The sequence below is a fragment of the Chroicocephalus ridibundus genome, chromosome 1 (assembly GCF_963924245.1).
Source record: "Chroicocephalus ridibundus chromosome 1, bChrRid1.1, whole genome shotgun sequence".
Lineage (NCBI taxonomy): Eukaryota > Metazoa > Chordata > Aves > Charadriiformes > Laridae > Chroicocephalus > Chroicocephalus ridibundus.
The window spans coordinates 171194129-171219905 of record NC_086284.1 but is presented as its reverse complement, the minus strand read 5'-3'; the positions used below and the strand labels follow the sequence as shown (position 1 = coordinate 171219905).

At 41.8% G+C, this 25777-nt stretch overlaps 1 long non-coding RNA gene across 1 annotated transcript in view; it reads right to left on the bottom strand.

Moving 5' to 3' along the window:
• Positions 1-133: 133 nt before the first annotated feature.
• LOC134510649 (uncharacterized) overlaps positions 134-25777 on the bottom strand; it is a 108253-nt gene continuing 82609 nt past the window's right edge. The window contains exon 3 of the long non-coding RNA XR_010069683.1: positions 134-154. This is a non-coding gene — a long non-coding RNA (uncharacterized LOC134510649). The remainder of the gene's footprint in view (positions 155-25777) is intronic.

The following is a 25777-nucleotide window of genomic DNA, read 5'->3' as shown; positions in this document are numbered from 1 at the left end:
ACACAACCATGTACAGATAATGTAATAACTATTTTAAAAGATACAGAAAATAAAAAGAGCAGAAAAGTCACCTTTGGGAAGAATGAGACAGAGAAAACCATATGTAGCAGATAACAATCCTGTCACTTAATGGGCTTCTGGAAGACATTCAAACCTGTGATGTGCAGCATATAAGAATCAAAACAGAGCTTACATAACATTGCATTACATTGACATAGTTTTCTAGGTAGAGGCACTGGCTGCAATTCATATAAACATATCCATGGAAAAATAATATCTCATCCACTTGTACAAGATTTACCAAATAAGAAGAAGTATCACAGCGCTTGACAATTATCATAACATGCACTTCATAAAGTGTGGCTACAGAAAACAATATCCAGTGTTTCCTAACAGGACATAGCTAATGTGGGTTGATGTGGGGTTTATTCAATTGTCTTCTGCCTTGCAAGGTAACAATCTTACTTCATGGATATTACACAATACACTTGTGTGGTGCCCCACACAAGCCTAGGTTTGGTAGCACTCCATATTTTCATTTTCATGCAACATCAGGACATATTTCATATTGTCCTAATTCTTAGTTCACTCCACATAAAGCTATATCAGCAGCATTTAAATCTCAACCTCCTCAACAGAAACTCCAATTAACATTTAAGCTATGAAGACTATTTTAAAAAAAGTTATGGTGCAGCTCTCAACTTGCTAAGCAAAAATTCAAACCATTGGAACTGCATGCTAAACATTACAAAATGGAAAGTAGAGGTCACCAGCAGCCTGATCTGTAAACATATTTAAGTCTTTTTGTTCTTGGCAAGTAAGAACTAAGCATTCATTAAAAACCTAACCATGATCATTGTCAGTAAACTTGTATATTTGCACAGCACCTTGGAAAAAGGCATAAACAAGCCCATCCTTTGCTGAGAATTAAGAAGCATAGCTTCCACTATATTTCAGGGTCTGCATACTTTAAAAAATGCGTTCTGCTTCAGATCCCAGTGAGTTCAACATAAACCTGGTGAGCAAGAGTTAAGCACAGCATTCTTCTCTTCTTTTCATCTTTTTTCTCATGTGATGCAACAAGAGACATGAAACACTTCCAGACAGCTTGATCCAAGTGGATAAAAGGAAGGAACTGAAGGAGTTTCTGCTATTACAATACACTCACCATAAAACAATTTTTATTTCCCCAGCCCTTGATTGTTCCTATTCAGTCCAGATAAATATGCTGCCTCTGGCCCTTGTGCTACCTCAGCAATCTGATCAGAGAATTCTCGCAAGCTGTGTCTTTACTGTGGGAACTAGCAGTGTTTTGCAAATCTCAGGCGTATGCACACCTGGCATGTCTTGTCTTGACCTGGGGCGTATCAAGACTCAGGGCCACTTGTTGGCATCCAGCTTGCAAGAAAAGAAAAGTGTATAGACTGCTTTCTCATACATTTTCTTCCATAAACTCTATTTTCTATAAGAAGAAAATGTAGGCAGACAGAGTGGGATGCATCACAATGTGGTCTAGTAGGTGCTCCCATTTAGACCTTTCAAGAAACCTTAAAAGAAATTAAATAATAAGATTCATCCTTCATAGTGGTGCTTATCCATGCTATTGCATGTCTTTAAAGGAATAATCACTCTACAAAGTTACAGCCATCAACATAATTAATTTTTTGTCCACCTGCCAACTTTCTGCCACCTCAGCCACAGCCAGGACTCCCTCCTGCCTACCTGTTTTGTACAAGTGCTCCCTGGGAAACTCTCCGTGTTGTCCAGGCTGAGAGCAGAGCTCCCTTAGGATGCAATCGCATGGACGTGCACAGGGCAGTGAGTGATGACCACGTACACACATCCAGAAATGAAGAGGGCCAGAAAAGCCGCACATGCACATGGGAAGGGATCTTCTCTGCCATTCCAAGCAAGAGTATGCCGACCCTATCTTAAAGCCTACCGGGTCTCAACCTAGGTCTATGTCAGGCCAAACATTTTGGTCTCAGTCATATGAACAAATTATGGCACCTTAACAAGTTACAGCCTGTCAGATTAACCATACCAGCTATCCATGGGCTTACTCTTGGACTACCCCAAACATGAGCTAACATGGCTCACTTAAATCTTTCATGGACGCTTAGCTAACCCACACCGCCTTACAACTGCAGTGGGCTAAGTTTGCACACCTGGACAAGAACCAACACTTAGTAAAGCTCTTCTGAACTTTTCTAGCTCGGGGGCATCTTTTCAAGCCCCTATAACCCAACCTTAGTAACTGACTGCAGATGCAAATAAGGTTCATATTGAGCCATGCAAGTAACCATTTATAAACTGGACTAAGGGTAGTAAGATCTAAAGGGTTGATACACAGCTACAAGGATGTTCACATTGATGATTTTGGGATGATGTCATTCACTTCAGGATTAAAATTGCATTTTGGTTTTCACCAAGTTGTAGAGCTCATTTTATAATTTTAGATTACTGATAAAGAAATAATTCTGAGAACATATTTAAAGATGTATCTCAAACAGTATTCCTAATTATTACCATCAAAGGTGAAGGGCCCATTCACTTAGATCATCTTTATAAAGTACAGGCACAATGGGGTCCCTGCCCAGACACCAGTTCAGAACGGTACAGTACATTCTCGATGCAGCGTGAAAGACTCTTCCTCACAGCGAGCACCTTGTGCCATATGTGAACGCTGCTGTATATACCTGCCTCAACACACAGCTCTCCAATGTCCTCTGCACTGCCTGCACTGTGGACAAAATCCATGAGATACACACTGTTCTTTCTCCACCAAGTGACGGCCACCTCCAAAGCCTGAGTGCACTACAAACAGCTTTCTATACGAAAGCCCCTCCCAAACACAAGGAATGGACATACCTCCCCAAAACAAAGCCTAAGCTTTTTCCAAAGCCACAGAAAGTTAATCCATGATCAACACTGTTCCTGTAAACCATCTCTTCGCTATTTGGGGTGGTGAAGGTGAAGAGAGGTTCTCTTGGAAAGTCCATGAGTTTTGTCTAAATTCACTGTTCTGCATTCCATAAAAATCAGAGCTATTATCACTCAAGTCAAGAATCAACTGTACTTACACTGGGACGAAACGCACTGCTGCTTTTATAGAGGTATGTGTTTGGCAAGCTCAACTATCAGCAGAATTATCTCGGCAGCTTCTAATTCTATACCACTAGCTCAAAACACGTTATCAGCTGTTATATTTTGGATGTGCACTAAAAAGCGACCAGATAGTTATCACAGTAATATTTCTACCACACAGTTAGCAAACCCACCTACGTAAGTAGTCAGCCTGCTGTTCCTACAGTGCAGCAAAGCCCCTACCTACAGTGTACAAAAGCTCTGTCATGTGCCTTAAGTGTAAGCTTTGGTTTACATTAGGGGGAGAAAAGTCATGCCCATACAACTCTGCTGTTTGAATTCATGATTTTGCACTGGTGTGGCTGCAATGATTCAAGTTCCAGTGCAGATGTATATGGTCAGATTTATCTCATTCCAATGTAGACATTTGAAAGTTGTACGTCTAAATCTGATTTGTGTTAAGCACCCTATACAGTCAATGGAGAGGGACTGACACTTCCAGGGTGATTTCTCTGATTTGTCTTAGCTATTTCACTTATGTATACTGAAGGTATTATTTCTCACATTGACTAAAAGGAAGCCCAGGACGCTTGAAAAATTTATATGTGCCTAAATTTGGGAAGATGGACCCCATGTATAGCATCATAGGGCTTTATACAGGGAGAGTTTACTTTTCTTCTCAAACCAGAATAAGGTATGTCAGTATAAGCATTCCCATTTAAGTATAACTGCATCCCACTGGGATCTGGGCTGGTTAGAAGTAGACTGTTCTGAAAAAAATGTCCAGTGCAAAAAAATTCTGTGGTATTTTGAAGTGCCTGTAGCTGGCTTCTGCCATTGGAGAAAGAGGCAAATACCATACCCAGGACATTCCAAATCCCAATCTTGAATAATTTATTATTTGAAAGAAAGAATTTACATGACCTACACTAACACAGATAGCTTGCACATGTTAAATTTTCTCCTGCATGTAACAAAAAATGAAGACAAAAAAAACCAAATCAAACCACAATCTTTCACTGTGACAACTCCCTAGATCCAGATCCTTTTCCTCACTTTCTCCATATTTCTACATTTTTTTGTTGGGATCCTTCAGTCTTTTCTACAAGCACTTCATCTTATCACAGTGCCTTTTCTCTTTTTATGGAAGTAAAGACAGGGGGTGTAGACAGACTTACTTACTAGCTCAGAGGAAAGGGTGATGTGGTTCAAAAGCAGTAAGCCAATAGTTATAGTCCACCGTTTACCTGTTATAGCTGGGCTGGTGGTTATATCTGGGCTGGCGTAGGAATTTACTTATGTCTCCACTGCAGCGATAGGATGTGGTCAACGTCATCCCTCCAGCAATGGTGAGAGTCTTATGGCAGAGGCTTCCTAAGATATTGCTACAGCCCAGCTCATCATGTTCATGGAGTGAAGCCCCTACCATCGCTGCATTGCTGTGACTGCATATAAGGTGGCTGGAGCGCAGCTCCCCCAGGTACGGCTACCTGACTCATCATCACCCCTCTGGCCACAGTCTATACATACCCGTTTTTTCAGGTCTCAGCAGTTTCAACTCCTTCTCTTTCCCCATGAAGAACGATCAAGTAATGTTAACTGCCTCTAAGCTGAGGAATTCCTCTGCAGGAAGGTCTACCTCCTTTCTTCCCTCGCTGTGAAGGGGCTCCTTATTTTGTGAAGAGGTACCTGTGTTCCTGTGTGAAGTCCTCTTGTTGTCTCCTACTGTTTTTTTTTTCCACCAGGAGTCCTTTGTTCCTCCCTCTCTCACACAGGCTTCTCATTCCCATTCCTGCCCTAGTATTACCATCTCTGAACCTTGCCATCTGGGGCAGATCCAGATCCAGCTGCTCCTCTTAGGCACATTCCCTGCTAGCATTTCTCTTTTTCCATTATTCCAGCTCAGTGAGCGATGTCCACAAGAGCACAAACTGACCAGAGATTCAACAGCCCTTTTGCACTTTCAGCTTTCTCAAGGCCAGTGGGCCTCCAGCTACTCCTTGATTTTTATTTCATTTGTCAGGGACCTGGAGGAAAGAGGAACTGATGGTCTGCAGTTACTAAATAGAAAAGCAGACGGTTTCCAGTGTGATAAGAATTCTGGTATGAGTTGTTCTCTCTTCACCCTGCCAATTCTAGACTGCTCCACAAAGGCTGCAACGACCAGCGTGTGAGCTAGATGTTTGCCTCAGAGACCTACAGGTGTTTCAGCTCTCTAATCCTATGCCATTCAAAGTTAAGCACACATCAAGACACAGCCAGAAGTTGCACTTTTAAAGTGTTAAAACCAATTAACAAACAGCTGACTAAAGAAATAAAATTCTCCATTCCCATCAGCAAATAGATCAACTTCTGCTGTTTGTCATACTGTACTCTCTGTTCCATTGCCTGCTCCAGAAACCAAATACCTCACTTTATTCACATTTCTGAGATGCTTTATCCACCATAACTTAATATTTTCTTAGCACATAACTTTGTGAAAAACTATCTCTCTTTCTTTTCATCCTACTTGAACGATTTTTCATGTTTTGATTAGTCTGAAGAGCATGATGGAATATTCCAGTTATACAGATACACAGTTGACATATAGGTATTGAATATAACCAAGAATTGGAACTTCCAAGCAATATATATTTTTGTCACTGAAAAATAACAAATATAAGAAGCATTGAGATATTCACATCACCACAAAAACAAAAAAAAAATCACAGAAACATATTTGTGACAGGAAGGATAGAATGGATAGAATTAATTTCTTCTAATCTAGGAGTTTAAAACTCAGATGCCAAAGCGTAGGGTGGCCATTCCCGACTCTATGTATATTCAGTGAATATACTGAATACCTCTTCCAGACAAGACATGTTGCTCCAGCTTGTGACTGCTGTCAGATCCATTGCTCCCTGGAGGACAAACACTCTCTCTTCTGACTGCAATGAAAGCCCAGGAAGCCCAGTCTATATTTGGATGCTTAATTTTAAGTATCTAAAACAGAGTGGGTTTTTATTTGATTTGCAAGCAATTAAACAATTCTGAATTTCAAAATTACTAAAAAAAAAGAGACCAAAGCAAACTCACATATCCAATTACCTGAAATGAGGTAACAGAAATCACAACTTCTATGCCTGCAACACACATCTGAGCAACTATCAGAAACAAAGGTATGACGGTGGCTCTGAGACAACAGCTTTAGTGTTTGGAGCAGCAACAAGACTGCACTAAGAGGAACCATGAGCAACACAGATCCGTTGATTTTGGAAATCATCTAGACTTATCATAGCAACATATTATTCAGAACTGCATGATCCTAAATGAAGTTTTCATAAGCATTTATGAAATGCCATTCTAGCTAATTCGTAAAATTGGTTAGTTCACAACCAAAGATACTCTCCTTATTTCAAGACATGAAAGACGAAGTGGCAAGTGTGCCACCACGCACACTTTGTTCTTCGTTAAATCAGGAGCACACTCCACAGAAAAGGCATTGGCTTTGCTTTCAGAGAAATGCCTTACATGATGCATTTTAAACTGTGAAGGAAGCGATGCAAGCTCCTTACATAAGAGTCTGATATAAGTAAGTGGGGAAAAAAAGGTCAGAACTCCCTAAACATAGTAGACAATCTGTCCAAAACTCTGCAAAAATCAAGTATTTTAGGAACAGAAGGCCTGTCTCTTCAAAATGGCACTTAATTCATTTCAGTGAATCCACTGAGATGAAAGCTACATACTGTGGGAGCAAAATCATCAGTAAAGTTTACAGCTGGAGATGCCTGAGATGCCCGACATGAAAAGTTCCCAAGAAAATCCAGAAAGGACTGGCAAAGCCAGCTCTCCAAATTTGCTAATGTAATGCCAGCAGCACTTCTGTAATTACATAATAGATTTTATAGGTATTCAGCCATTATTTTTTCAGGAAGACTCAGAACTATTTACTGTCTTATGATAGTTCCAAATGTGGGAGAATGTTAATTAAACAACAGGTTTCAGCTATATAGTTCTGATTTCAGTCATGAGTGACTAATTACTCAGCTTTATCTGTTGAAAGCCAACTGTTATCTTACAGAAAGTTACTGAAGCCAGTTCAAAAATATCTCCATTTGCTCAGCCAATCTAAATAGCAGATTTTATTTTTTTTTCCAGAATCATAAAAGTTCATTTAAATGATTTTCCTGGGACTGAAAAACAATGCTGTGAGCAAGTAGGGTATTAAACACAGTTTAACTTCAGAGCAGGAGAATTAGACCCCAGCCAGCATAAGGCTCTTGAAACACTGCAGCCAAGCCCATAATGTATTGGTCATCTCCAAGATTTTCACTGTTCAGAACTCTTTCAGATTTGCAAGACATTCCTTTTTGACATATTTCAAAACCAGTGTTATAATGCATAGTTCTCCACCACAATTAAATTTATCTTTTTCTAATGAAGTGAGAGATACAAACTTCTGTTCTAAACTGTGTGTTTTCTCTAGTTATAGGCATAATCTCATCATTATTGAGGCAGCTAAAGACTGTCAAAGGCCACCAGTGCCCGTTACCCTGGGTGGGTTCCCACACAGTCTTCCCTAACTTCTTTTCTAGTTCTGCTGTGAATATGAACATTTTGAAAGGAACTTCTATGGTTTTTATATTCAAGAGAGATTTGGTGATTTTTTGCCAGGTGAAACATTATCTACAAAATTCAATGGAGCTTCTGAAGGGAATGTAACTATCATTACAATATATCCCTTCCTTTTCCTTTCCCCCTCCCTTTCCCCTTCCTCTGTGCTCTGCTCTCCTCTCCTCAAACCACTACAAACCATGCTATTGCTTTACCTTACTACTGTGATGAACTATGGTAGTGTTTTGAGAGTGACTGTCACACAACATATCCACACAAATTTCTATCGTGCTATTTACTCCATCCAGATGTAATGAAACCTGTTTTTATGGTATCTGTAAGTGGGTTGACATTAAAGTGAATGAACAACTGTTAATGACATTTGACACAAAACTATGCCTGCCTTTATCACTCATGCTGGTCAGTGTGATAATACTGCTCTGATTATGGGGCTACACTAAAAACAATGAAGTTATATTAAATTACTACCTGTTGCCACATTTATGAGCTGCTACACAAAGCATCTTTGAGCTCTGAAGACTCTTTTTACGACAAACTCTACAGAACCTCCTCAAGGATTTCATGTGCAGAAAGTAGAAGCAGGTAAGATGGGCTGTGTAAAAGCACTGGGCAGGATTCATGTACTACTGGACCAAAAAAAAATCTACAAAAATGCAAATTATTTTTCTTCTTTTCATATGAAAAGCATAGATTTCAGTCCAATACTTTGTGGAAAGACTTTCTCCACCTGCCCTTTATTCAGAGAAAATATTTATTATAATTCAAAAGTTGCAGCTGATCTTTCTTCAGGGGTGGACAACAGATTCTGTGAACATGCATGCTTGTTGGTGGTTTTTATTAGTCTCAAATCAGTTCTTATTTATTCTCCCTTACCCATTCTTGTCATTCTTGCTTCTTCAAAGCAATCCTTTGCATTCTCCTCCCTTCCTAATGCTCCTTACACTCCATGATACTGGTGTTATCCACACCCTGACTCTGCTCCTCACTCCATGCAAATCTTTGGTTCTACTTTTGTCTGTACACCTACCGACTCTGCTGGCTCTGACGCTCTGGCATTCTGTCCTGCTCCACCTTCTCCCCCTGGGCTTCCTTCCTCTCCTCCCTCTAATGATTGCTTTCCCTAAATTCCAGTCATTAGAGAGGTCAGGAACAGACAGCGTCACAACCACATAGAAAAGTGTTTCCTCTACTTCCCATTTTAGGATAATCTCTGTTCCAGATGGTTACAAGCATTACCTGGTTGTGAATTGCTAGTGTGCATTTGCTCTAAAATTAGGCAACGGAGTGTAAGAGCATTAAACTGCAAAACAGAGAGAGACAGCAGAAATTGCCCTGTTGGTTGTTACAGCTGCTTGCCACACCTATAATTAGCATTGTCTGACAATTCCCATTCCATAGTGGTTTTTTAGTTCTGAATACTTTGCCAGATCTCCATCCCCATAGCTTAAATTTTCCAGCTGGACATCTGCTTTGAGAAAGTATCAGTCAAAATGGTGCAATAATGTGTAAGAATGAATCCAAATAAAAGCCAGCTTTGCTCAGGTTTCACTCATGTTAAAAAATGCAGGTAAACCTTTTCTTTAGAAACCTTTATATTTCCATATTTGGGGACACAAGTTTGAAACTTAGCAGGGAATAGCCTGGTGCAAGAGAAGACCTTTTTCTCATGTCCTCAGGTGAGAGGAGAGGAAATGGGGAGGAGGGTAGCCTGGGACAGGAATCTTAAGGATTGAATTTCGGAACTAAGAAAAAAGGGTTAGGGTGAACAGGAAAAAGCTGTCTACACAAGGCAGAAGGATCGAAGCCCACTAGGACGTGGTCCCCTTCAGAGAAGGCATCTGACCATTCTCCTGCTGTAGCAAACATGACATGGGCAAACTCACCCCCTCCACTCTGGTGAGGGCACACAGGAAGGATGGGAACACCCCAGTTAATCTTGGGGCTTCAAGTGGCTTACACAGAGCATCAATATCATTGCCATGTTGGTGAAGGCGCTTCTTAGTGTTTAAAAATCTAATAAATTAGGCCTCATACTGTGAAACATTTTCTATTTGCCTTTTAAGCCCTGTGAAGTGGCACAAAACAAACCTGTCACAGAAAAAAAAAAAAAAAAGAAACCTGAGGCTGCAGAAAAGAATTAGGAAATGGCACAGTTTCTTGCATTGCCTTGTGTTCATCTCCTTGCACTACAATATACTTGCTCTACAATATATTTGCTTTACAATATAATCTTTCACTGCAGGAATACATACCATTGGTTTGCAAAGACCTTGTACCTCATTCAGTGCACACAAGATCCTACTCAGAGATGCCTTCCAGAGAAGACTGTTGGCTCTTCAGCCTTGCTTCTTTTGCTGCAGAAGTTGTAAAGTGTGTGGTAAAGTAGATTTATATCTCCCAGAAGAGAAAGGATCATTCCACAGCTGAACACTTCCAAGAATAAACGGATTCTATATTTGTCTCTGCCACAGACTTACACAAAAGGTACTTTATGGACCTGTGTTGTTTCAGGGATACACATAGCTCCCTAGTACACAGAAAGAGCAAAGTGCTTGTGGTTAATAAATCCCTTGACTATGCTTGTTTTTCAGCCTGCCTGCCACCTTGTCCCCAAACACCTCAACTGGAAACCTGAAACCCCACTATCCAGAACATGCGCCAACAAGACGACTGGGAATTGGAGATGGCTAGACTGCCGTGTCCTGGCTCTCAGAAATGTGGGAAGGAGTCAGAGCCTGCAAATCCTTCAGCCCCAGAGCTAGAAACAGTAGCTGAGATCCAGACACTTCTACTTAATAAAGTGTTTAATGACAGAGGAATAAGGAATGCATTGTTTACTTTAGTCTACCTAACTGCAAAGCCATTAAGTAGAGACAAAGTACACTTTGGATGTCCTGCAGCTGAAACCACCTCTATTTCCTCCTTCTGGTGAAACTGGACAGCCACTGCACAGGGAGTCATCCTGTAGCAAAATCACACTTGTCAGAGTCCTAAGTTCACCAAGAAGCTTTACTGGTGTTGGTGAACCTCATCTGGGGCCTCTCCTGCCACCCTGCCCATGGCCCAGGACCCCATTTCAGTTCAGTCCAGAGCCATCAGTCCCTGCACTAGCAATGCCACAGGAGTGCCAGCCTCTAGCCCCACCTCCTGCACGGCCTTCAGATCCACATTGCAGCCTTGTCTCCAACCCTGTCTCTGGCCCCATCTCCTTTTGTTCCCAGATGAACACCCTGAATGGATCCTGGACCTGCATCATCACTCCCCCAGCCTGGGGCTGTCAATGGAGCCTGTTACCAGCACCCGGCTCTACCCACCATGTTTGGCCCCCAAGGGAGAGCATCCCATCGGTTAGAGCACAGCCTGCACTGGGGTGACTGTCAGCCCCAAGGTCCCTGTCCCACAAAGGAGAAAGGTGCTATGAAGCACTAGATAGATAGCCTGCATTTGGGTTCAGTTATAACACAGTCTCCAGGTAAGAACTAGGTCAAGTTGTGACAAGAAATCATTCTCCAGAATACCAAGTTAGACAGGCACTGACCAAATCCTGCCTCCCCTGGACACAGGATATATGCTCTTTAAATTCCTGTTTTCTTGTTCTTCCATTTCATAAATGCTGTTCACCTTCTACGAGAATAATCTGGTGACTCAACATCCATGAGAGTCGATGTTCCTCATTCTCCCACATACCTCCCCTTTTTGAAGCGCATGAAGTACCACTAAAGCACCTTTTACAAAATGCTTTGGCAGTGCATCAGATCCCTCCGCCCCCAAACACCTTTTGCTTTCAGAAACTGTATCTGAGTTGGACACTGGCACCTATAAAAAGCACTTTCTTGAGTGCCATCTGTCAATGAGTCTTCAGCAAGGATAGAAAACAAGGGCACTGACAAACACATGCCAAAACACAATGCACGTCAGTTTGAGCGTTTAGAAAAAATATTCCGGGTTATACAACCAGAGCAGCAGTCCTATATGGTTCCTCATCCTCTTTTACGTCAGCCTCCTATCAGAGCTGGCATTTACTGTTGGCTTTGTGCCTTTTTCCACAAGTCAGCCTTGACAAAGGGGATATCACCTGCCCCTTTGCCAGTTTTAACACCAGAGTCAAGATGCTGAGCAGCCCCAGCAAACGCAAACCCTGGGGCGTGATGTAGTTTGAGGTAAGTAGAGACGATGTTTTCCAGGAAAAATGTATCCAAAGCAGACGTAAGCCCGCTGAACCTAAAGCATGAGCCTACGGATTAGGTGATAGGAAAATGGCCTGATAATTAGGATGCTGGATGCTAAACCCAGCTCTGCTACTAACATGCTGTATGACCTTGAGCTATTTCTCTCTCTGCTCACCTTCATACTTTTGTTCATCTTAGCGATTCCAGTCAGAAACTTAACACTTTCTCCAGCATTATTTGACAAATCCTGCTACCATTCCCAGTATTTTTTACATGGTATGATCACCTCCAGGGACTTGGCACATTCCTGCATAGCAAATTTACACAAGACAAGTCCACACCATGCAAACGTGCATAGATTCCTGGTGGTGGCTGGCTCCTGGACAGGGAGTTGTGTTCTTCCTTGGCAGCAGCAGCAGCGGTTCCTGACTCTGTGCTGGCCAATGGGCAGGTGCAGGAGGAGGCATCTGGGTGTCTGACAGCTGCCAAAATATCTGCTTCCCGTCATCTCCAGGATAATGACAGCAGGTTGGATTTTGTTGTGTGTGCCACTTTGGCGTAGCTGCAGTACTGCTCCGAGCTTCCAGTCTGGGGACACTTGCTACAGACGACTGAACCAGTACATGTTTGTAGAACAGTTCGCTGCTGTGGAGGAAGACCTGCCATGTTTCCAACAGCAGTCTGTCCCTGTGTCACCTCATCGGACTTGTGAGCCCAGAGCGAACTCATCCAGCACTAGCCCAGGAGTGCCGGCATCACTTGGCCCTGCATGGGGCAGCTATAGTCCCACGTTCACCTGTAAAACCCTGAAAAAGACAATCCTCAAATAGATCTGGCAAGCGTGGCCGAATCCATTTCCAAAAACCCCATGGGAAGCTCTTAAATGTAACATTCTTGCTGAAGACACTGAGGAAGACAGGTGTGTATTTCCCCATCTTTTCTGACTGCAAAGAATAAATGCTTTAATTTTTATCCATATTCTTAATACTGAACGGGCAAGGAAGGCGTCATGAAGCGGAACTATGAAAACTACCTCTAACAAAACATTTATTACCCGTACCATTTTCTGCACTGGTTTTATATGGAACCATCCCTGGGAAAAGAGACAAATCACTAGGTTGGTACTTACAGGTCCCAAGACTTTTCCTCAGTGAAAATAATGTTAGTGAGAGGATATGATACGCAATGACATGTCTCTGGCTGTCACTGCATCCAGCAGTTCAGGTCTAGGAAGGGAGACAAGGGATGAAGATAACTCATGAAGAGCAAAGAAGACAAAACACCCGAGTTTTAATCTGAGATTTTAAATCATATGGTATAAAATCAACTATTCAAAACAGAATGGGCAAGTAATTACAGTACACTCTTCCACTGTATTATTTTGCTTTTATTTCAGAATTTCTCTTTCCTAAAACAAAACTTAAAAAAAAGCAATACTTTAGATATTTGAGGGTTTACAGCTTCTCTCGTCTCCTGTTTTGTTTAGAGCCTTTTCATAAAGACATCAACAATAAAGAGTCAAAAAGAGGAGATGAACTGGGAATTCAACCACTAGTCCCAAAATAGAAAAGGAAGAGATAGTAGTCTTGTTCCCTGACATGAAAGGTCCCAGGAGGGAAGGCGTCAGGCTTAAAAAAAGAAAAAACCTCTTCCTTCCAAGACTTTTTTCAGATTTTCCCCAATTTTTTTTATACCAAAATATCGTCAACATCAAATCATTCTCCCCAACACTTTTGCATTAAAACAGCATTTTCTAGTGGAAAACTTCCGTCAAAATGACATGACCAACTCTATTCAGTAACTTCTGTTGCCATGGAGATCTCAAGGTTACAAACAAAGCATTTGAAATAATATTTTCTCAGCCAAGCTGCTCCTTGCTTACCCAGCAAAGGAGCTGGTCAAATCACTGCTCCCGAGAGCATTCACCTGCGAGGAGGGAGAGGCAGGCCAGCCTCAAATGGAGATTGCAACATTTTCCTGGCAGGTTGAGTCATTCTGTGAGATACTTAGCCTACTTACAAACAGTTATTCCTGACTTTATGTTTTAATTTATCTTACTTTTCTAGATAAACATATCTAGGAATCTCTAGGCCTTGAGTAAATGTTTAGTAATGTTTTCCTCTAAAGGTAACATGCCGAACTCTCCACTCCTATGTCTCCATTTTAAGCTACACCTTTGCCTTTTTCCCCTGAAAAAAAAAATCCAGCCTTTTTATGCCTTCAGTTTATATGGCCTCTATCTCCGTCTATTTTTAGAGAGCAGGGAATGGAAGACGGAAGATAGCTGTTGATACCAGGCAGCGCTGGGTGAGAACCAGGCTCCAAGGATAGCAATTAAACTCTTTTTGTTAGTAGTGCTTCCAGTTTGAACCTTCGAAGTATAGATTATGCCTGTCTAGACTTATATATTAAATTTCTCAGACAATGACGTGGTCTTGCCTGTGCCTGTGTTCGTACACACAGATGTACACACCTCCTTACTCAAGTAACAGTAATGAGCTACATCTACATCACCCCTGACCTGATAAAACCAATGAAGTAGGGTGTTTTAAGCAGAATGCCTTAGAGGAATTACTCTGGGACGTATCTGTCCAACAGCAGGGAAGAACTCTCTTCACTCTGTAATAGAAGACAGACCCACCTTCTGCTTTCATTCATTAATAAAAGGGCTTCCCACAGCTGCCTTTTTGAATCCAGAGGTAGCTTGCTCTATATCTTTCCTGACAGCATAATTTTCATTAATCTCCTTTATTACGAGCTCCAAAACCAGCTCCTTTCCACCTATCAGAGAAATATCCTCAGTACTTCTTGCCCTAAATGCATGCAGTCCCAGATTTTCTGGTCTACAAATCTTCAACAGTATGGTAAACTCTCCTCTAAGGTAACAGGAAATAGACCCAGAAGTGCCATGGCCATGGGACATTAGGCACTCATCCAGTATAAATTCACTCTGCTAGTTTAAATGCAATAAAGCATTTTTGATGGATTAATTTTGCACTGGCAGATTTTATGCCAGATCAAGCACTGCCCATCTTTGCATGGCCACTGTAAAGCCTGAATAAACACAGAAAGACAATATCCACACCAGAATGCCTTCAACAGAAATGTGATGATGTGCCCGTCCATCATTTGGCTCGGGTTTGTACCACTGGGTGACCAAGGAGCGGGGTATGTCAGGCAGGAACAGTCATAGTACCAAGGCCTGTGGAATTCATAGTCCATACAGAAGTAGGGGATTCTCCCCTGGATCATGGGATTCTGACTGGGTCTGTGGAAACTGCAGTTTGGTGGGGCAACTTCTGCTTTTCTAGCCAGCATCACCTTTGGTTTGCTCTCCTCCCAAGGGCACAGGGAAGGGCCCGCACCCCCACAATGCAGGCTAACTGGTTGTACCTTGAAGGTTTGGCCTCATCCCTCTGAAGTAGGGCAGTTTCATCACCCTAATGAGGGGTGGACTGGGCCACTCCTTGGTGACAATATCTGAACTCTTCAGAGCAGACTACTCACAATGATTAACAGAGTCTGACATTCCACTTGCAAAGCTATTGATGATAGGTTATCACTCCTCAAACATGTCTTTACATTGGAGAATTTTTAGCTACCTGGGGTTTTATAGCTTCCTCAACCTTTGCCCATGCTGTGCTTAAGCAATTCAATAAAAATGACTGGTTCAGCAACAACTGAAGATAGGAAGTAGGGAATAATCTGCGTTTTCAACACCTAAGCGGTCAATAGTGGAATGAAAAACTTTAATCTGCCCACAGAGCGAACCTAGAATGCTCCCCCAGTGGCCATATTGAAAAAAAATGGTTAAATAGAAGTTGTGCAGGTCTCAGGTACCTTTTAAGTAAGGCCAAGGAGGCAGTAAGGAGGCAAGAAAAAGGCTTTGCTCTTTCTAGGGAAGATGGAAAATCTGAGACCATAGTTCCACAGTAACAAAATTTTTGGCAGAAACATCCTGTCCTGGAGCTCCACCTTGACCTCCCAATTGGCCAAGCAGGTCCTTCACAGCTGCATTGTGAAACACCACCCCTGCACCAGCACTTCTGAGACCCTGCCATGAAGTCCACGAAGGAGCCAGTCTGAGTTAAAAACAAAACAAAAGTTATTTTTTAATGTGGATCAGTTCCTTGATGTGTTCATGACTTGTGCATTGGATGATTGAGGGGATAGTTCCTTGCAGTGCAGGGGAAGGAAAGAGTATGTGGAGGTACTAGGAGAAAGAAGCGGGAACCCCTTTATCTGGCACTGCCACCAGATGCCTCATACTATGGAACAACAGCCGGAGGTCCTAACCTCTAAGAGGTCTAACCTCTTGAAAAAAAGCCTAACCAACCTCTAAGAAAAAAATCAGGCCATCTTCTAATGTCTTCACAGGTCTGAATCTGGCACCTTGCTGAACTACTAAACGCTGTTGTGTACATGTTGCCTGGTAAAGAATCCTTCATTTTATAATGATTTTGGCAACTGCCTCTTGATTAAGACTCTTCCTTTGCAAAAAATAAAAGAGCTCCCTCTCCTCTATATCACAAATACTTATGATGATGTGGGAAATGCCAAGGAAATTGTGAGGAGAAATAACAGATACTTAGGTGGAGCTTGGACACAATGGAAAAGGAGACCGCAAAAATACTTAAGTAAGTTTGTTTCAATAAGTAACTATAACAAACAGTCATAAAGCAACTAGTTGTTCTTCTAGGAAACCAGCATAGTGACCAACATACTCTTCAACCATAATATGATCTATGAAAAACAAATAGGCAAACTGCATGTTTGTCTATGCTTAAGTCACCAAACTACTGGGCAATAGTTTATCATCATTCAACATAGTTGCCTAAAGCTTTAAATTCAGCTGTATGATCATAGAAAAAAGCATTGTGAACTGTAACTGCTGTACTCTGCAGACGATAACCTCCGCTGTGCGACTGTCTAACCCCATTTACGTCATGTGACTAAAGTCAAGGAAAAGAGAAGATTTTCTATTTTTTTTTTTTTTTTTTGGGCTAGTAGTGTCTCTCTGCCACATTTTTATTGAAGAAATAAATCCGCCTTGTTGTGTGCCCCTGTACTCAAAAAGGGAGCCAATAAAATCAGGAAATCAGTCTTCAGTGTTTCCCAATAGAGAGTATCTGCTTGTTCAGATCTGTCAGGTTTTGTAGGCCATTAAAAAATAATCAGTGAGATGAAAGTGTAAAAGACAGAGGTTGGTCCTTAACATGTCCTGTTCATTAAACTCTTTTTGAACATTCATGCTTGAACTCCATTCTGGAATAGCCTCATTAGTATGGTTTATGAGTCATTAATTCACCTTGTCAATATTACCAGAAATTCTCTTCTATAGCTTGCCAACTATTCCCTGTTCAGAGAAAGGAGAAACATGGCACAATTATAATAAACTAATTCAGGGATGTGAGTTGCATTCATACCTATGCTGACAATTGCTCTGTGGTTTGCCCTGAGAGCTCTCCTATCAGTGGCCCTTAGCCAGTTTCTGAGATTGGGAAATTCTTGCGTCCGCATAGGATTATTCAGATGGAGGACTGAGTCTTGTGGGCAGGCTAGCGTAAAAGGTATGAACAGTCCTCGAATCAAGGATGAGAAAGAACCTCCCCAGCAGTGAGTTGTCCCCAGCCATCCACACCCTATCCATACTCTTAACTTCTACACACCAGTGGTCGTCTACCCCATTTTTAAGGGGCGGACTTAGGTACCTGAAAAGAGGATATGGATTCTCGTTTAGCCTAGGCACATTCCTACGGCCTAGGATGAGCCCGGAGAAAGGACTGGGGTTCAAACCTGCTGTGCAATGCAGCACTTCATGTTTGATATTTTAGGTAGCTGCAGATTGCTTTGCATCTTACTTTGAGACACCTGCCTTTCCACGGATTGCCTTGGTGCCAAGGCAGGCTGTGAATTCCATGCAGGGAGCCGGGACCCTGCAAGGTAAGTGCAACTTTGACAATGCTGAAGTCTCCCTGTAGATTTAGGCATCGGTGTTTAACTGGTGCCAGAAATAAATAACTATTGCTTTCAGCTGTCAGAGCTGCAGTAATAAATCCACAACTTATTTGTCTGTTAATTGTGTCAGGTAGTTTGCTGCTTACAACTACGCCCTGTGCTCCCTCCAGGCCAGATTTGTTATTTTTTTTCCCTCTTGATAGCAAGGCATTTGCAAGTCATATTCTTCAGGGTCATAAACTTCCCTAATGATTAAATTAACGGCACGAAATTACAACATGTAGGACTGACAAAACTGGACTTTGGAAAACTACTGTCTTTATTTTTTGTCTGGGGGCGGAAGTGCTATAGACATCATCCCATATGTGGAGTTGTTTTCTGTTTCAGTTTGTTGATCTTTTTGTCCACTATTGTGATTACTGGTAAAAAAAAAAAAATCATTATAAAAGCAAAACCTGTCATTCAGAGCAAACTCTGAAGTATTTTGGTTAAGGATATAATTTTTCCTACTCTGCTACCTTCCACACTACTGCTAGACAAAAGTAAAAGCCAATCTATGCAGTCCAAAAATTAAATAACCTTGCAGAAATAAAATATTATGTTACTGTACATTTGACAAATGAAGAAAGTATTTTAAGATCTTCCTCTAAAGATGCATGAGAAAAATATTTACTGTGTTTTACCCATGTACAGTAAGCAAATAATTTCCTTCCATTTCAGAAAAGCACCCAGCAATAAGGTTAGGAGACCAACCACACTTACAATAAAAGCCTGTGTCAAGCTCTACACCTGCATATGATAAAGACAGCCACATGAAAGGATAAGGTCATCAACTGGCTGATGATAGAGACTTAAGCCTCCTAAATCACATAGCAAAGATAAATTAGAACTATCTGCCACCTACATCAGATGGTGAAGGAGGCAGGAACACAATGCTCTGGATACCAATTAGTGGCATAATGGAGCCAGTATCTCATGTTCTAGTGTGTCAAATTCCAGCAGTGCCAGTGAGATCAGAACAGAAGTCACAGCAAGGTCACTGCGATCTGTCAGCAGGACAGCTTCAGCCAAGTACCGCATCCTAATCCCTGCCTGCTGAGAATCTAGCGGAGGAGAAATGCCTGTAGTTAAAATGCGCCTAAAGCAATACCCTCCAAGGGCATCTGGCTGGAAGCAGAATAGTACTACACAAGATAATAAAATGCAGTTGATTTTAACTGTTAAATGAGCACTTTTTGTTTTGACAGAGGATGTGATGAAGTCTATTCACAGAAACAGCAAGGACATCAGCAATGTGGCAGGGACGCATTACAATACAAACACTCTCAACCTGCACATCACCTCCCCTACTTTCAAGCTGGAAAAGCTACCTCTGTATGGAAAGGTGACTGTGCCCAACCTCACACCTTTGGTAGCTCACCCTGGTGAGTTAATCAGTTAAAGATACAGTAAGTGTAGCAATACAGTGCTACACAAATGATTTATCCTCCCAGCATCACTTGTCAGGCAGAGAAATAACATACCTGCTGCGCAATGCATGAGGCACAAAGCAAAAACCCTCCTCTTAACTTTTGCCATTCCCAGAGGTAATTAATCAGAGCTTATCGATATGTGGTAGGCTACCATGCTACAGTATGGTCACTCTTGCAATGTTAGCATACTTCTGTCATGTTTCATGCCTTCCCTGAGGCTGTACATAGCCACAGCAAGCAATACAGCTGCCAGAGCAAAGATGGCGAGGAACACCATTTCTCTAACACACTCAGAGTGCATGGAAAATAGAATGAAGTCGTATGTTTGGACTGTGGTATGGTGCACTGGAATTGTTGTTTTGTATGTAGATACAATCCTTATGTGCATGTTACAAAAATAATCATTCTTCATTTTCCACGTGCATTGAAAATCCTTGATGCTAAAAAAGCAGCTGCCCGAATTTGGTCAAAGTATGTGCAAATATAATAGAGCGAAGGACCCACTCCTAGGGATTAGAAAACACATTAGTCCCATCTTTGTTCTTTTTGAGGTCCACTGGCTCCTGTTGTTTGCTCATTCTGCCATTAATCTTCTGTCTGTTGAGAATTATTCTTAGAAGGACTTATCCCTCGGGAAGAAATTTGGAGTTAAATTTAACTTCTAATTATTCAAAACAGTTGTTGAAGTAAAGGAGGTGGGTAGACCAGTTAGCAGAAGACACAATAGCACTGGTGGTTATGCTGTGCCCTTTTCAGACTCCTGTAAGCTTCTATTCAGGTAAAGTTTCACATTGCAGCTGGCTAGATCTAAGAGCCAAATCTTGCTGCTACAAGGGGTGGGCTGCCTCCTCTCCCATTCCTTTCTGTGCATTCCTGTTCTATCCCTTGCGTGGCTTGGCAGCACAACTGAGCTGATGTGGCTCACTAAATCCTCAGAAGAATATTCACTTGCTCGTGTTGAGTTAGTTTTTTCTGGGTTCAGTGAGCTGAACTGGCCCACCATGGGCAAGAGGAGTGCCTGGAAAGAAGGGGAGAGCTGTGCCGCTGGTGACAGGAGGAAGAGGGGAAGAGAGGGAGAAACAAGAGAAACTAGCTTTTTCACATGACAGAGACCTTTAGGTCTGCTGTGCTATGCTAAGAGACCTCACCCTTACATACTACAATGGAAGAAGAAAACCAGTTTACTCACAATGTATGAGGCAATACCTTCCATTTGTACCACTGAAACCTGTCTCTATATTGCACTGAAGGAGCTCAAGTAATCAAGTGACGGTCCAGGGACTGCAAACTACAAAGGCAGACAGAGATGTTTTTCTTACAAAAAAATTACTGACTAGAAGTCTTAGCAAGTGAAAAATTCTGTCTTGCTCCTCTCCAGAAAGAAATTAAATCAGCTAGGCAATAATCTGGTATGTGATAACCTACAGGTCGTATAAATGGGCAAGTGGTTTGAACAGGTAGGGAAGCATGCAAACACCTCGCAGTTTAGATTTGATCACGAGGAGGGCACAACATTTTAAGTCTGTGTATAAATGCTTCTCATTTTGAGAAGCCAACTAACTCACCTGCTGTGAAGTGCTAGATTTCCTCTTTTTTCTCCGTTTGCCAGCTATTTTGAAGTGCATGAATGAAAAAGGGTTCCCAGAAATTAGTAGAGGGAAGTAGCATTTACAACCCTAGCAGAGCCACCCTACCAACTCAGAGCTACAACTGTAGTCACACGGAAAACCTACCCAACAATAAAGTCCCACTTGCCTTTTCTGCCCCCTCGTACCTGGGCCAAACAGTTTGAACAGTGTGATCAGGATGAAGGAAGAAGAAAGTGGGAAATCCATTGGCAAATGAGCAATGGTGCTATTTCCAAACAGAAAGCTGAAGGTGAGCTTTCAAGATGAAGCACATTCCTTATGTTTCAAACTGTCCTTTAAAACAGGAATAAAGACAACTGCCTCCATCTTCCTGGCCCGAGATGCTGAGTCCTAATCTGCACTGCTCATATTCTTTGTGTGATATACATCTTGTAAATCAGAGCTGACCTTTTTTCCAGGGCAGGGTAAGGACACTTACCTCCCCCTTTCTTTCCCCTCTGTCCCTTTGCTGGCTGCCTGGGTGGACTGGTCTTTGCAGATGCCATGTTTGACATGGATACCTTTGCCCTTGCCCCATGCTCCCAGGGGTGCCAGTGTACAGCTCATTTAATTGCTGGAATTTTTACTACTGGATTTCCAGCCATTACCCCTCAGGCTCTTTATCTCTTCTCTACACTGATCTTCAGATCCTTCAACTCTCTGGTCAAACAGCAGCAGCTTGATCTTCAGTGTTCCTCCTTGGTTATTAAAGTAGCAAGTTTTGCTCTCTTCAGCTCAGACTGACACCAGGCATCTGATGTGTTCCTGCAGTCAAGCATTGGTATAAAGACTTTTGGCTTTCTGAGGGTGCACTGCTCTGCTGCTTAAAATGTAGAGATGAATGAAAATGAAGAGATTGTAGGGAGGTTGAGATAATAGCTGCTAAGAAAAGGTTTTATGTCTCCCATTTCAGGCCAATGATGCAAAGACAGAGCCAGCACAGGTAAGTATTATATGGGAATGAGTGCCCAGACGGCTTTTGGGTAGGTGTTAAAAGACTGATTACTTCTTTGTATGAGTACAAAGTAAATTCAGTGAATCTGCCTGGAAGCTGATAAAAAAGCCACCAAGGTAGTTTATGACAGTGCTTTCATGTGTGGCTCTGACAGTTGCTTTAGATTCAACAACGTATCCCATGTTGCAGGGGGAAACTCAGGTTAAATACAGAATTAGCGCATAACGAAGATAGGACCTGATGCTAGAATCTCTCCCAGTAGCTGCGTCTTCCCTCATTAGCAAGGCAGAGAAGCAGAGCAATAATATTCCTGTCACAGTGCAAAGACTGATTGAAAAGTCAGGCAATCAATTGTTAATTTCATAGCTTCTCTAGTTGCTATAAAAGTACAACTTTGTCATAATCCATTCATAAGAAATTGCTCATTGCGCCAGCACAGACGACTTCTTATGCCATTGTACCTCCATATGGAATTAAAATCAGCAGCACAGGAAGTCTGAGTAAGTGAGCATGAAAAAACATCAATAGCAGGGATAACGCCATAGTGTAACAAACACTTTTCCACCATGAATAGCTCCCACCAGAGGAAAGAGGTAATTTATAACTCTGCTTCAGTCTCAATTATGAAGACTGACAAACGAAGAAAGACTTCCTTCATTTCTGCTGGAATCTCATTCTTGATGAAGCTATTGAATTCAAATACCGATCACTTGACAGGCTCTTCTTTAGATCTACTCAGCAATTCATTTACTACTTAAAAGCTAGCTGATATGGACAAAAATAAATAAGATTTTGGTGAATAATTTAAGACTAAGAATCTCTCCTCTAAATTTAGTGAGCACTGTGTTCTATTGCTTATCATGGTGGACATTTAGTGGATGGACAAAAATCCCAATATGGTGGGAACATATTTCAACATAAAATGCCTAGCATAAAGTTATTAATATAAAACTATTTTTGAGATGCTAGGCAGACAGACAAGCAAAGCCTTCTGAAAATAATGGATGACTTCAGTGTGACACCAGCTCTGCGCAGCTCACATCAGTATACAGTTACACCAGATATCTATTTTGCACAGATAGGTCTCATGATAGAGAAGTGTGTTACATGATGGATCCACATTGAATGGTGTCAATTTTGGCTTCTTCACTGTTACAGGAAACTGCTCAGCTGACCAGAATTATGTAGAATGTGTAAATCAATCCCTCACACAGGATGTTGAAAGAAAAATTACTTTGTGGGTAGCAAGTGCACTGATTAGGGTACTAACATGTATCTCATTGGACTGTAAACACCCCCCATGCTTCCAGCATTCATGGTCTGTCATTTTAACCAGCTGCATCAACAGGTAAGCAAGATAACCCCGAGACAGAGCCTAGAAATATGCTTAAAGATGGAGAAGTTTAAATCAAGGGCTGGGGACCCTATTTCCTCTTCTACCACTGCAAGGCAAGAGGTCATTTAGCGATTCATGACCATGCCATTACCATTACCACGATGCCTCACGAAAAGCAAAGACAGTTCAACCTCCTGAAAAAGAAAACAGTTGGATTATCTACTACAGAGAAGTATTGAGAAGAGTAATTAGTGAACTATTCTTTCATCTGATCTTGATTTCAGTCTGCTTCTTCCATTATACGATGATGGGTCCATTACTAGCACAGAGAATTTCACACATGTAAAGAGACAAATATTAGAGCACAAACCTCACTTTCCAAATCATAGCCTTTTTCTTGTTCCTTTTCTTTTTTAACCCTGTAAGATAACAGAATCCAATGATTTTAGTGCAATGACGAAACAGAACAGATCATGCACTCCAGTGAATGAAACAAAGTAGAAAAAAATAGAAGTAGAAAAAAATAGACTCATACATGACTAAGTAGAGAGAGTCAGAAGAAACACAGCAGCTATAGAAGAAAATTAAAAATAGTAGAGACAAGCCCAGTGACTGAAAATGTGAGTTATGAAAGAGACTCTCAGCACACATGAATGAATGCTTTGGCTTTCACACTGGAAAAAGACAAACCTTTTCAAGATACAGAAGTTTAAGCCAATTGTTAAAAAAAACCCCAGAGTATTTATAACAACAACAACTGCCCTTCTCTTATGAACAAATGCATGTCTCCTTCAGTTTCCTGATCCCTTTCTTCAGTGACAATACCAGCTTAAACAACTCCCACCTTCTTCCCACCACCAGCAGTTCGATCCTGTTCTCTTCTTCACAAGGGCAGATGTTTGGGAGGTCCCAGGGTGAACAGCTTTCAAATTGACTGTACCGCCCATCGCCACCTAAATCCTGCTTTTTTTCAGCTGGGTCAGTTCCCCAACTGCACAAACAGCAGACTGGAAAATTTAGGAATTAGAATAAGCTACCTGAAAGATGGGGCTGGTGCCCAGAAGGTGCTTAGAACATCTTAAACAGACTTGCCATTACTTGTCTTAATTCATTGTTCAACAAACACTTTGTTTTAGCATCAGCTGGCTCTGCCTCTGAGATAAGTAGTCCCTTACCTCATGGGTCCACCCGCTCTCTCACATCCCATGTCTCCATTTCCTTTTGGCAGACACAGATGTTTTTTGCTGTTTTACAATAAACAGGATTGGGGAACTTACTCAGCTGAAAAATAGATTTTGCCTTTGTTTAGCTCAAGTCAGTTCTCAAGGGATGCATCTTCCACCTATTTCACCCCACGTGTACAAACTCGAGGGCACGAGTCAGTGCCTGGGGACAAGGAACCACAGGACTCACTCCGTCTGAGACTGGCTTAGTTAGTCTATGTGTCCATGCAATTACAGTCCTGCGGGCCGTAAAGCTGTCCTCCTTAGCCGTAGACATGCAGCCACCTGTTTATTGTAAGTGTATACACAGCAAGAATGCAATGGATTGAAGTAGCAACCCACAAATAAGTAAACTGCCTCTCATGTTCACTCCAGCCACTTCCAGTTAATTTCATGATTTCTTAATGTGATGGCCCAGTCTGACAATAGATACCTGTGGAACCTTATCGCTCAGAGTCACTTGTAATTAACATGATTCATGTCAGCAGAGACAATCAGACAATCCAGTCAAGTCAGCTCTAGAAACGTCCATGAGGAGACACGATTTGCATGAAGCCAGAGAACATGACCCACCACTCCTGCCTGTTTTTAATGCTCTGATCTCCCTCTAAAAACCAGAAGGAGCGAGAGTAAGGAAACAAATTCCTAGGATGCTGATAGAGAAGACCATTCATGAGACCTCTTCAATCAACCTGGCATGTCACAGTAGTGAGAATTAGCAAGGGCAAAGAGAATGCATTGCTGCAAAACAACATAATTCTTCAAGGCTGACAGAGTCGTCAATCCAAAAGCAAACAGAAGAGAGACAGTAAAGCTATTCACTCATCTAGCCTAGGTAATGGGAATTTAAAAATATGAGGGGGACAAGTTCCCATGATCTTATGAAAGAAACAGTTCACAACGTGTTGGGCAAACGGGGCAAACAGCACTGCCAGTGCAAGGCAGGAACTGGACAAAGCACACAGTGCTGGCGCAGATCCTGCTGCCTGACCTTAGCCTGCTCCTGAGCCTGAAGTTTCACACTCCACCACCTTGACAAGTTGTGCATTGTGTTCTCCACGGGTGCCATCAGCCCTTCCCTCCCTGTCTGCTCCTGCCCTTACACCAGCCGCAGCACTCATCCAGCCAGGGGCTAACTCAGAACAACTGGATCATCCACATGAAAACTCATCAATATATTTGCAGGACAGGACCACTATCTTCAACAGCAGTGTGGTCTTAAGCTCACTGTGAAACCATACCTGAATCTATGGAAGATGTCTGAACACCAAAAATAGCCTACAAGATTTACAGTAGAATTGCAACTTACTCTTCCACTGCAAGGAAATTATTTGG